Genomic DNA, 9,102 nt, shown 5'->3' with positions numbered 1-9,102 from the left:
CTCCGTTTTGTGGCCGGCTTGTTGATTTTGCTGCTTTGCCCCTTTTATTTTTATTGACCATTACAATTGTACAGAAGCTTAGCCGAGCCAGACTCACCACACGATTTGGTCACAAAATTTTTATGGCATAATTTGGTTCGCCCCTGTGAGCATGCATTAAAAGTGCCCAAATAGCGCCATATGTATAAGCTGACGGAAATTGCCCTCGCCCTCAAATCCCGTCGAGGAGGATTCAGACAAAGCCTAGCATCACTTTGGCGAGCATTAACCATTTCATGACATGGACATTAAAATACACAGCCATAGACCACTCCCAAACATTTGAACAAAGTACCAATTCAATGACCAGACCATAAAACAAAGCCCATTATTCAGGCTCTGACTGTCTGTCTGTCTAGCTTAGATTTCAATAAGTTACACCTCAGACTTTAGCCACAAAAAATCTATAGTTAACCACAACACCTTTCTTGATAGTCCAACAAGACTCCTATCTAGATGCCAAATCCATATGCAGCCTAATGGTCAGCTATGCTCATTCGTTCATAAGCTGCCTATATATTTCCTTTCTGGCCAGAGCTTGTGTTTATTACTGGAAAATCAAGTGAATGGTTTTGGGAAAATAAATTTCATCAACAGGCAACATAGTAGGAAAATGAAAATATACGCCAATTACTACGCACATCCCAAGTGGAAAATATTTCTAGATGCAGAGCCGCCCATCAAAGTGCAAACAATGAAAAATAATAAAAACGCTTTCAAGCATTTAAGCCAGTAGAAATGGGGGATATACTAGTATGCTTTCGGCCAAAAAATAGTCTGTTGTCTCGGATGAGAATTTCTGAATGCAGAGACACGTGCCCACAAGCCAGAACAATGAGGACAGACCAAGTGAGCGGGCCTAAATGGTATATAAGCAACAGTGGAGCAGCTCATCGATCAGCAAACACAGCATGGAAGCTCAACAACTGCTGCTGATCGTTGCTATTGGACTCGGACTGGGTAAGAGAATAAAATGGGAAGTAGATTAACAAATTATAAAGTGTCTCAGTTTTCGCTCTGATAAATGAAGGAATAATGAGAAATCCCTAATATGCAGAAAAATAAAAGGTTGGAAATAAAACAAAAGAAAAGTTTATGTTTCAAATTGTCCAAATTAGTTCATAAAAGAAGGCAAAAGTAATAAAGGCCTATTAATTCTCCCTTCCTTCCTTTCAGTGCTCCTCTCCCAGGCGGGGTTGCCCGCTCTCAGAGCCATGATCGAGGGCACAATCGCATATTCGCCATAACCGCAATGCCGCCGGCCAGCCCGAACTGAAGCGTCTTCAGAGGTACGCACCAACGAGGTGCTCCCACATGTCTGCCAGGCGAATGACATTGTCCAGACAACCTGTCAGCCCAAAGGCCACCAGCTACAGCCTCTCTCCTCTCCAGATGCCCAAAGACCCATGGCTGCCTCGGCAACCGTCGTAACCGATGCCTCCTGTCCAGCCACCATGTACTCAATGAAGGCTATACCATCAACAATCCGCGTCTGGAACTGTATCGTGCTTGCTACGATCGTAGTGGAGTCATGAGCCAGGTTTTACCAGGCATTCGGTCGTACCACAAGACGTTCTGTGGTGGTGGCTGCTCCCTTCTGCTTCGTGATTGAATGAATTGAGTAATTTCTCTTTTAACCTACAGTCCCGCAACGTCAACTCCCCCGATTTCTCTAAGGGATGGAATCATCAGCGAGAGCGATGCTTCAAGTTACTTTCCGCACCATTTTCCGGGCATTCCGCACAATTTTTTGGCAATAACCAAAAGTACATCCCCAACGGACAGGGCACGATCGTCAATCGTGGACATCTGACCGTCCGGAGACTTCCTCTACGGAGATCAGTGTGCAACCTTCAGGAACCACTAATGGCTTCTTAGCGCCCATGTTCCAGAGCATCAATGATCGTAACAGGAGACAATGAAGATGAGTCAGAACTCGCATGAGTGCCGGCAGATTACGGAGGATAGAGCGGGACAATGGTTGACTCTAACCCTGCCCGGACAATCGGAGCCGCCAGCGGCATATGAGTCGAGTGCCAGGCACCAGAACACAATGCCCGTGGCTTCAAAGTGGTGCGTCACTTCTGCCAATGGGACCGCACTCTGTGGTTCGTGACCCCTTAACAACATCTTCGCTCGTGCCCGACCCGCTGCCCGCTCCTTCTGCCAGTATTCCCTGTCCCTGACCCTGGAGAATGTGGCAGTCGCTGGACCACCTTCTGTTGCAATCCACCACTTTGACCCTTTTAAGCAATAAATATTTTCCAAATCAGCAATTTCAGTTGATTGTTAAATTATTGTCGACTCAGAAAGACAGGGAGATGTTCCAGATTCAGAAAGCTGATAAGAGGTCTTTAGAAGCAGGCACCAGACATGATGCTGAACCTAATCAGTGCTTAGGGACCTTCCGACCGCTGATGGAAGTTTCTTAATTGCCAACCTTAACACAAAGTATGTATTTTGGTGTCATTCCTCAATACTATCAAGAAGTAGCCCTTTCACTCAGGGCTTATATTCCAAGTATAACTCCTTCCCTCGTCTGTCATAATCTTCTTATGACGGGAAATCCAAACAACTCCTGCTTACAATGATTGCCCCAACAAGAGTTTTCAAAAGTAAGGAATCTTATTTTGTACCACTGCTGCACCACATAGATTCAATTTTAGATACGGTTTTTGCATGAGTGGTGCTGACAAAATGCAGAAGCGCCATAAAGGTTCGTGGATGCGAAAGCTTGAAAGGAAACGGAAGGGCAACTCCTTTGTTGGTATTAAACGTGCGCCGGCAAGAGTAAAGAAAGCCAACCGATGATAAGCGCGAAGAATTAAGGCTCGACTGAGAAAGGCACAGCAAAAGGGATGGGCACGGCTCTTTTCACCCACTACGGCCCATCGAACCCAGGCAAGGTACTTTTACCGCTTATCATGATGACCTGCGGAGCACCTTTGTGATTTCTAGAACCAGAGAGACTTGAAAAAGCTCGATCTCTGAAGCCATGAAGTAGTGAGATCTTACTTCGATCATCAGTTCTAGCTGGAAGCGGAAGCTGTGAAGATGAGTAAGCCGAAATATATGTACCGTCTTGAGCCTGTTTCTTTGTGGTAGATTAATAAGAAATGAGAACGAAAGATTAAAAGAAAACATAAATTACAATCATTCTTAGGGACCCAGCGCTGTTGTATTATTCATCCGGACTTGTTGGAAAAACATAATATTTATTTAAAAACGTGAATGGGATCTTCTTCGACATTCAGCGTGATATTGTAAGAATCAGCTAACGGGTTGTATTTGTTTTTGGTATGGGAAAAATCTGGAGGAGTTTGTATGCCAATCCAATACCAATTTCAATCGGCGATTAGGGATTATAACTGTTCATCGGGGTTCGCGCCTTCTGTTGTAGTGCAAAATCACCCCTCTTGTCCCGCTCCCTACGCCGTTCATGCCGTCGGTTACCACTACAAGAGTCACTTTATGGAGCTGTATCAAAACTGCTACGATGTCGGAAAACTAGCATTTAAACATTCCATCTATATGACTTACCGTTACACAAATAGTACGTTTTCCAACCAATGTTATCCTTTAATATCTTATCGCCCCTTCTTTTAGACTCTGAACGTCCGTCTCCTTCTTGGGCAACGGATGACTTAGCTAATTTTATTACCGCTTACCATGGAGGAGCTACTCAAGCTTGTTTTCTCACTAATCTGGGTGCAAAACAACCGGGTTGCAAGTTTGATCGTGGCCATATGACACCAGCTTTCTTTTATTTTTGCAGAAGGGCTTAAAAAAAAGCAACCTTCAATTACATAAATGCCATACCCCCAATATCTGCGGAGTCAATCGTGGCTACTGGAAGTCCATCGAAACCTGGATAACTACTTTAAGTTAAGGAAAAGATCAATAAACAAATTCACACCAGTTTGGCGGACTCACGTGTTATCAAGGTTTTGCACCGAGGTACTGAAGGAAGTGCATGCCCTAAAACACAACACAACAACAATATGATACCTATACCCTTATGAATAATAAGCAATTCCCCGTCCCCCACGTGGATGGTACCACAGTAACCACTCTTTCCGGAACGCAGTTGGTAATTCTAACCTACAACGAAAAAGTAGCACCAAGTGATTTGGAAATAAATAGGATCTGCAATACGACTGTTTGTCCTTCAGAACTCCCGACGAACAAAAGGCTTGTGGGGTACACTGTCTGCTGCAACCATTTCGATTTCATTTCACTAAACGCTGCACATTTGACTGGTATTTGCTGAGGCCGAAATGTCTCTAGAAGTTTAGAATGAGAACTTACTACCCAGTGCCGTACACTTTCGCATATACAAGTTTCTGTTTAAGCTATATATAGTACGATTTGATCAATAAAGGTTCGTGATAAAAGTTACGAAATTGCAAATACTTGAATATTATAAGCAATTTAGTAAATAAAGGCCGGAGATTACCATCCCCTCTTATCGCCAAGTTCTCGGAATTGTAATGATAAAAAACTTTAAAAGGGGCGGCTTCAATTCAGTTGACATATTTGCGATCTCCAGTTTCAAAGCTTTTTAAGCTTAATGAAGGGATTTACACCATTTGTTTCTTATCACCAAAAAGAATGACTCACCAGTTAGAAATTTAATTTCCGATTCTGTATTCATTAAACATTTAAAGTAACAAAAAACGTAACATGTAAAAATCACTATAATAGTAATATTGGAATATTATGACTCTGTAACAACTTAACAAACCCCCAATCTAATCCTTAAGATCACTTTTACAAATGCAATACATCTTGTCGGTTTTGTCATTGACACATGATGACACCTTTTCTATCGAGCCGACTTATAGTAGGCAGCACCGTACTTCAACATGGAGTTCGTGACACTTTGTTAAACAGAACGGTGGCCCGAAAGTCGGCGCTATTCTGTTTGACCCTTGAACTATGAAAGTCCGATAGGTAGCCTCTTCTAAAAGGGGACATCGTCATGCGAAATTCCTGATCAAAACCGATTTTGATCTCTGTCTTGTGGACATAACTGAGGGTTAGCGTGGAGCATATGTCACTGAAATTCCTTCCGGCCAAGTCTCTCGTTGATTCGGCCCGATCACATGAGCGGCAATACTTTCGGACCAAGACGAATCAGGCCTTCCGTGAAGTACGCAGATACAATAATGCTCGGTATACCGGCGTCCACTGGGTCGCGAGTCATCGATCGGATGGAATATGTGGACCGGCACTTGGGACAGTCGGCTGCCTAAGAAGCGTGAGACCATAGGGGTGCCGCCCATTTCGATGATATGCTTTCAGTGTGTTGTGAATCGTAGCGTTGGAGGTCAGGCGGTTCTGATTCAACTTTAGGGCATTTACGTCAATCCGGGTAATGATCACGGAACCAGGAGCAACCGCCATATATGAACATCGTTGGCGCTCCTCAGAAGCCACTGAGGCGAGGACATAGATTCTTCCATAACGGGAGTCCATGATCGAGGAGAATATCGATAATACTCTGCTCAGTAGCACCATCTGCCTCAGAAAGTCCAGGAGGTACCGCGGCACATAGTCCTCCATTTTTGAGGGCATCACTCGGAAGCTGTCAGTGAGCCAAACGCTATTCTGACCAAAGACTCAGACCCAAATGGGGACGCTCCTCCACAAAACGCCTGGAATTGGTGCGCCATGTCAGCAGACCTGCTTCACGTAAATACATAGACAATGACGGTACCACCTCACAGACGATATCGCGACATTACAGAACTCTGTCCTCGACTCGAAGGCCTTCTGAAAAGGCCTAGAGATATCAGGTATCGGTAGAGTTGTTCACTTGAAAGCCGGGCTTAAAGTAGTTAAACGTTCTATACCAGTCTCATCCTCTGCATAAGCGGGCCAGATAACTGGCATTCCGGAAGTACTTCCATATGAAAAGGGCATCTGATCTAACCTTGTGTGGCCCAGCCCTTCTTAGGCATTTGTGCCAGTCAGCAACCATTTTTAAAGACTTTTCCTGGTCATGTTAGCCTGTCAAAATGGCCAACAGGTTGGGAAAAGGTGTTGTCTCCAACCTGCAAGGTGATGTGAGTCAATAGTAAAGTCTGACTGTATCACCCACCACCATTATTAGCCCTGTGTAGTTCATTCCCAGCCGGTCTTTTGGAAAGCTATAAACCTTAGAGGCGTAGTTCGGCGCAAATTAATTCGTGAAGACTTTGTCGCTATGCCAAACATTGGGACGCTTGGCCGCTTAACCCGGTGCCTTCGATAGTCCGGGTAGCGAATATTGAATGAAGGTGTGTGCATCCTCAGCAGAATATCGACTCGTTGCCGAGACGCGAAGCCAAAATCAAGCCCTGAAGAGCCTGCAGTAGTACCTCGTAGTTTTGCTGAAAAATACTTTCGCTCCCCTAAAAGAGGTGAAACGGGGAGATTAGAGTCCAAAGATATCAAAGTCAGAAAGTATAAGACTTCCAAAAAGATATCGAAATATTATAGTCTCACATGCCATAACTGTCGTGCTCCGGTCGCTGTTCAATGTCTGGCACCGGGTTCGAATATCCATCTCGTTCAGATTCAGTATGATGAAGCAGCGTCTTCTTGATGCCATCACATGTCGCTGCCGACTGCCGACGTCATGAATCGGGGTCGCCAAGCCGTTTCGTTGGAGCAGGGCTCAAAAATGCTCGGCATGGAACACTGACCGGATGGCATTTTCTCTCAAAGGATCAACATACGGAATCTTGCACTTCTTCGTCTCAACAAAAAAAGGAGGAAAGCCTCAAACTTCTTCATAGTTGAGTCCTTTCTGAGATTCATAAAGGGACTATTTAGATCCTCTTACCTGTTTATTTCCAAATCCAAGACGTCTCATGTTAATTTTCCACGGTGACTGAGGGCTTGCATGTTTGGTTTCGTCGAGAACAAGAGTCACAAGTGTGGCTATTAAGCAGAAAAAAAGCCATTTAAAGAGTCAAATCAGGGTAACCGCCCATCTGTTCCACCGTCTACTTTCCCTGAGTACGGACAGCCTATCTACACCACGCGCTGCCTTTTGTATCGATTTAAGCAAAGGGCACGAGGTGACAGTTTCTGTTCTTTTTTGGTGAAATGAGAATTAACCGGAACCAAAGAAACTAACTTTTCGCTCACACTAAAAATACCGAAGTAATTAAACGACCATAAAAACAAATTCCGAAACATTTCGGCCTAGTGTTAGCAGACAAATAATATCACTCTGTGTAGGTTAAGCGTATCGCGGCCTCCTGGGTAAATATTTTCTAAAGTGTCAAACAAAAAACATGGTAGTGGTGAGCGCGTGTCTTTACCCGTTACTATGCCAAAAAGATTTTAAATCATAGTTTTGCCACTTGTTAGGTGATGCCTCTACATCGATTTTTTTTACGGTCACTTCTTTCCAAATAAAAATAGTGGATTAATAATTACGGTGACGGGCCACTGCTTGAATACCAAGGCCTTGTGACCTACGATAAAAAAAAAATACTAAAAATATTTATATTTTAAAAGTTTTGTTTATCGATAAGTATTCACAAAAAAATATTTAAGACAAGCACAAAACTTAAACGTCTCAGCAGGTGCACCAGCACCTCCCAGAGTCTTCTGCCTATTCAAACGACTAATGGGTATAACTAAGCGGAAACACAACGTCAAAACTTGGCCACTCATTAAAAACTTGAATTGCAGAATGTATCAAAAAGGCCTCTGTGTTTTCATAGATAGTCAGCAGTCCTAATGATGTTGATTAAGTATATATTATCTATTATCAGGTTTAAATATTTAGAATTCGAAATAATGTAATTGGTTTGAATCATAGCTAAAGCCTGCTCCAAACTTTCGGCCATGTGTGTAAAATTGTATGTGGATTGAGTCATTGCTAGATGTCCATTAAAGCTCAAGCAACAAATTATAAATAAAAAAAAAAATTATAATATTACATACAGTGATGGAAAAAATAATAGAAACGATTTTTCAATTTTGGTTTGAATACGTATTTTTAATAAGGAACGTGGTGATGAGTGGATATTTTTATTTTTTTTTGGTTTTATATACATCTAGTTTACATACTAAAAAACATGATATAACGTGTATTTATTTTGTATGTGTGGTCGGCATAATTTGAAAATAATGATAGATATATTTTTAAAACTACAACACGTTGTCAACATTAATGTCCAAATAAGAATAAATAGTTGCCCAGCAGACATTATTAGTTATAAGTTTAATCGCAAACATGTAACTGCCCTTTGGAAAAGGTATTACTGAGAACATCTTTTCATGTAAAACGAAGTCCTTTAGTATGATGTCGTGCTGCATTCATAAAAAAGCTATCAAAACCTATATTGGTTGTGTGATTTTTAAGTATACTTACATTAATCGGGCAGGAATGATTAACATTTAAGAAGGGCTTTAACGCTTCATAAAAGTAGAAGAAAACATTTGAGGGGTTCGGATGCTTTATTTGGCGACAAAGGTCGACGGTAGTATTAAATAAAAATGGATGGTAACCGGAGAGTTTCTCCACACGCTGGAAATTTATTTTCATTGTCTTTATAGGCAACTTTAGACTTTTAAGTGAATGCTGGCTCAAATAATTCCACGCCCCAGGACTTTCAATCGGACACACACACGTACTTCGACAAAGGATTCATCAAGATCTTCGCTTGATATTCGTGACGAGTTGCTAAATCACATATTACCGAAGCTCTAAAAATCCACATCACCGCAACGATAAATGCGAACTTCATGTCTTTGAAGCTTATAACGTACTAATTGCTTTAAATCTCTGTTATATAAAGCAATATGCCATTTAATTGGTTTGATTTTTAATTAAGTGCAGTATCACCAAAAACCTATCACTAATTTCATTTACACTTCACAGAATTCAAATTGACTTTCGAACTTTACATAAGAAACTATTATTAGCTGTAGCTTTTTCCCTGTTAAAAAAAAGGTCTACTTATATTTACTAGCAGCTAAAGTTTTTTGTTTTCAAAATTAATAAAAATGCCATTTAACATATTAAATATTTAAAAAAAATAACGATCCACATTGCCATTT

At 41.8% G+C, this 9,102-nt stretch overlaps 1 pseudogene; it reads right to left on the bottom strand.

The window, feature by feature from the left end:
• Positions 1-8,190: 8,190 nt before the first annotated feature.
• Positions 8,191-8,725, bottom strand: LOC121530280 (annotated as a pseudogene).
• Positions 8,726-9,102: the final 377 nt, after the last annotated feature.

Source organism: Drosophila eugracilis, unplaced genomic scaffold, assembly GCF_018153835.1.
Source record: "Drosophila eugracilis isolate 14026-0451.02 unplaced genomic scaffold, ASM1815383v1 contig_1248, whole genome shotgun sequence".
Lineage (NCBI taxonomy): Eukaryota > Metazoa > Arthropoda > Insecta > Diptera > Drosophilidae > Drosophila > Drosophila eugracilis.
The sequence above is the reverse complement of the archived record's forward strand: the minus strand, read 5'-3'. Positions and strand labels throughout refer to the sequence as shown.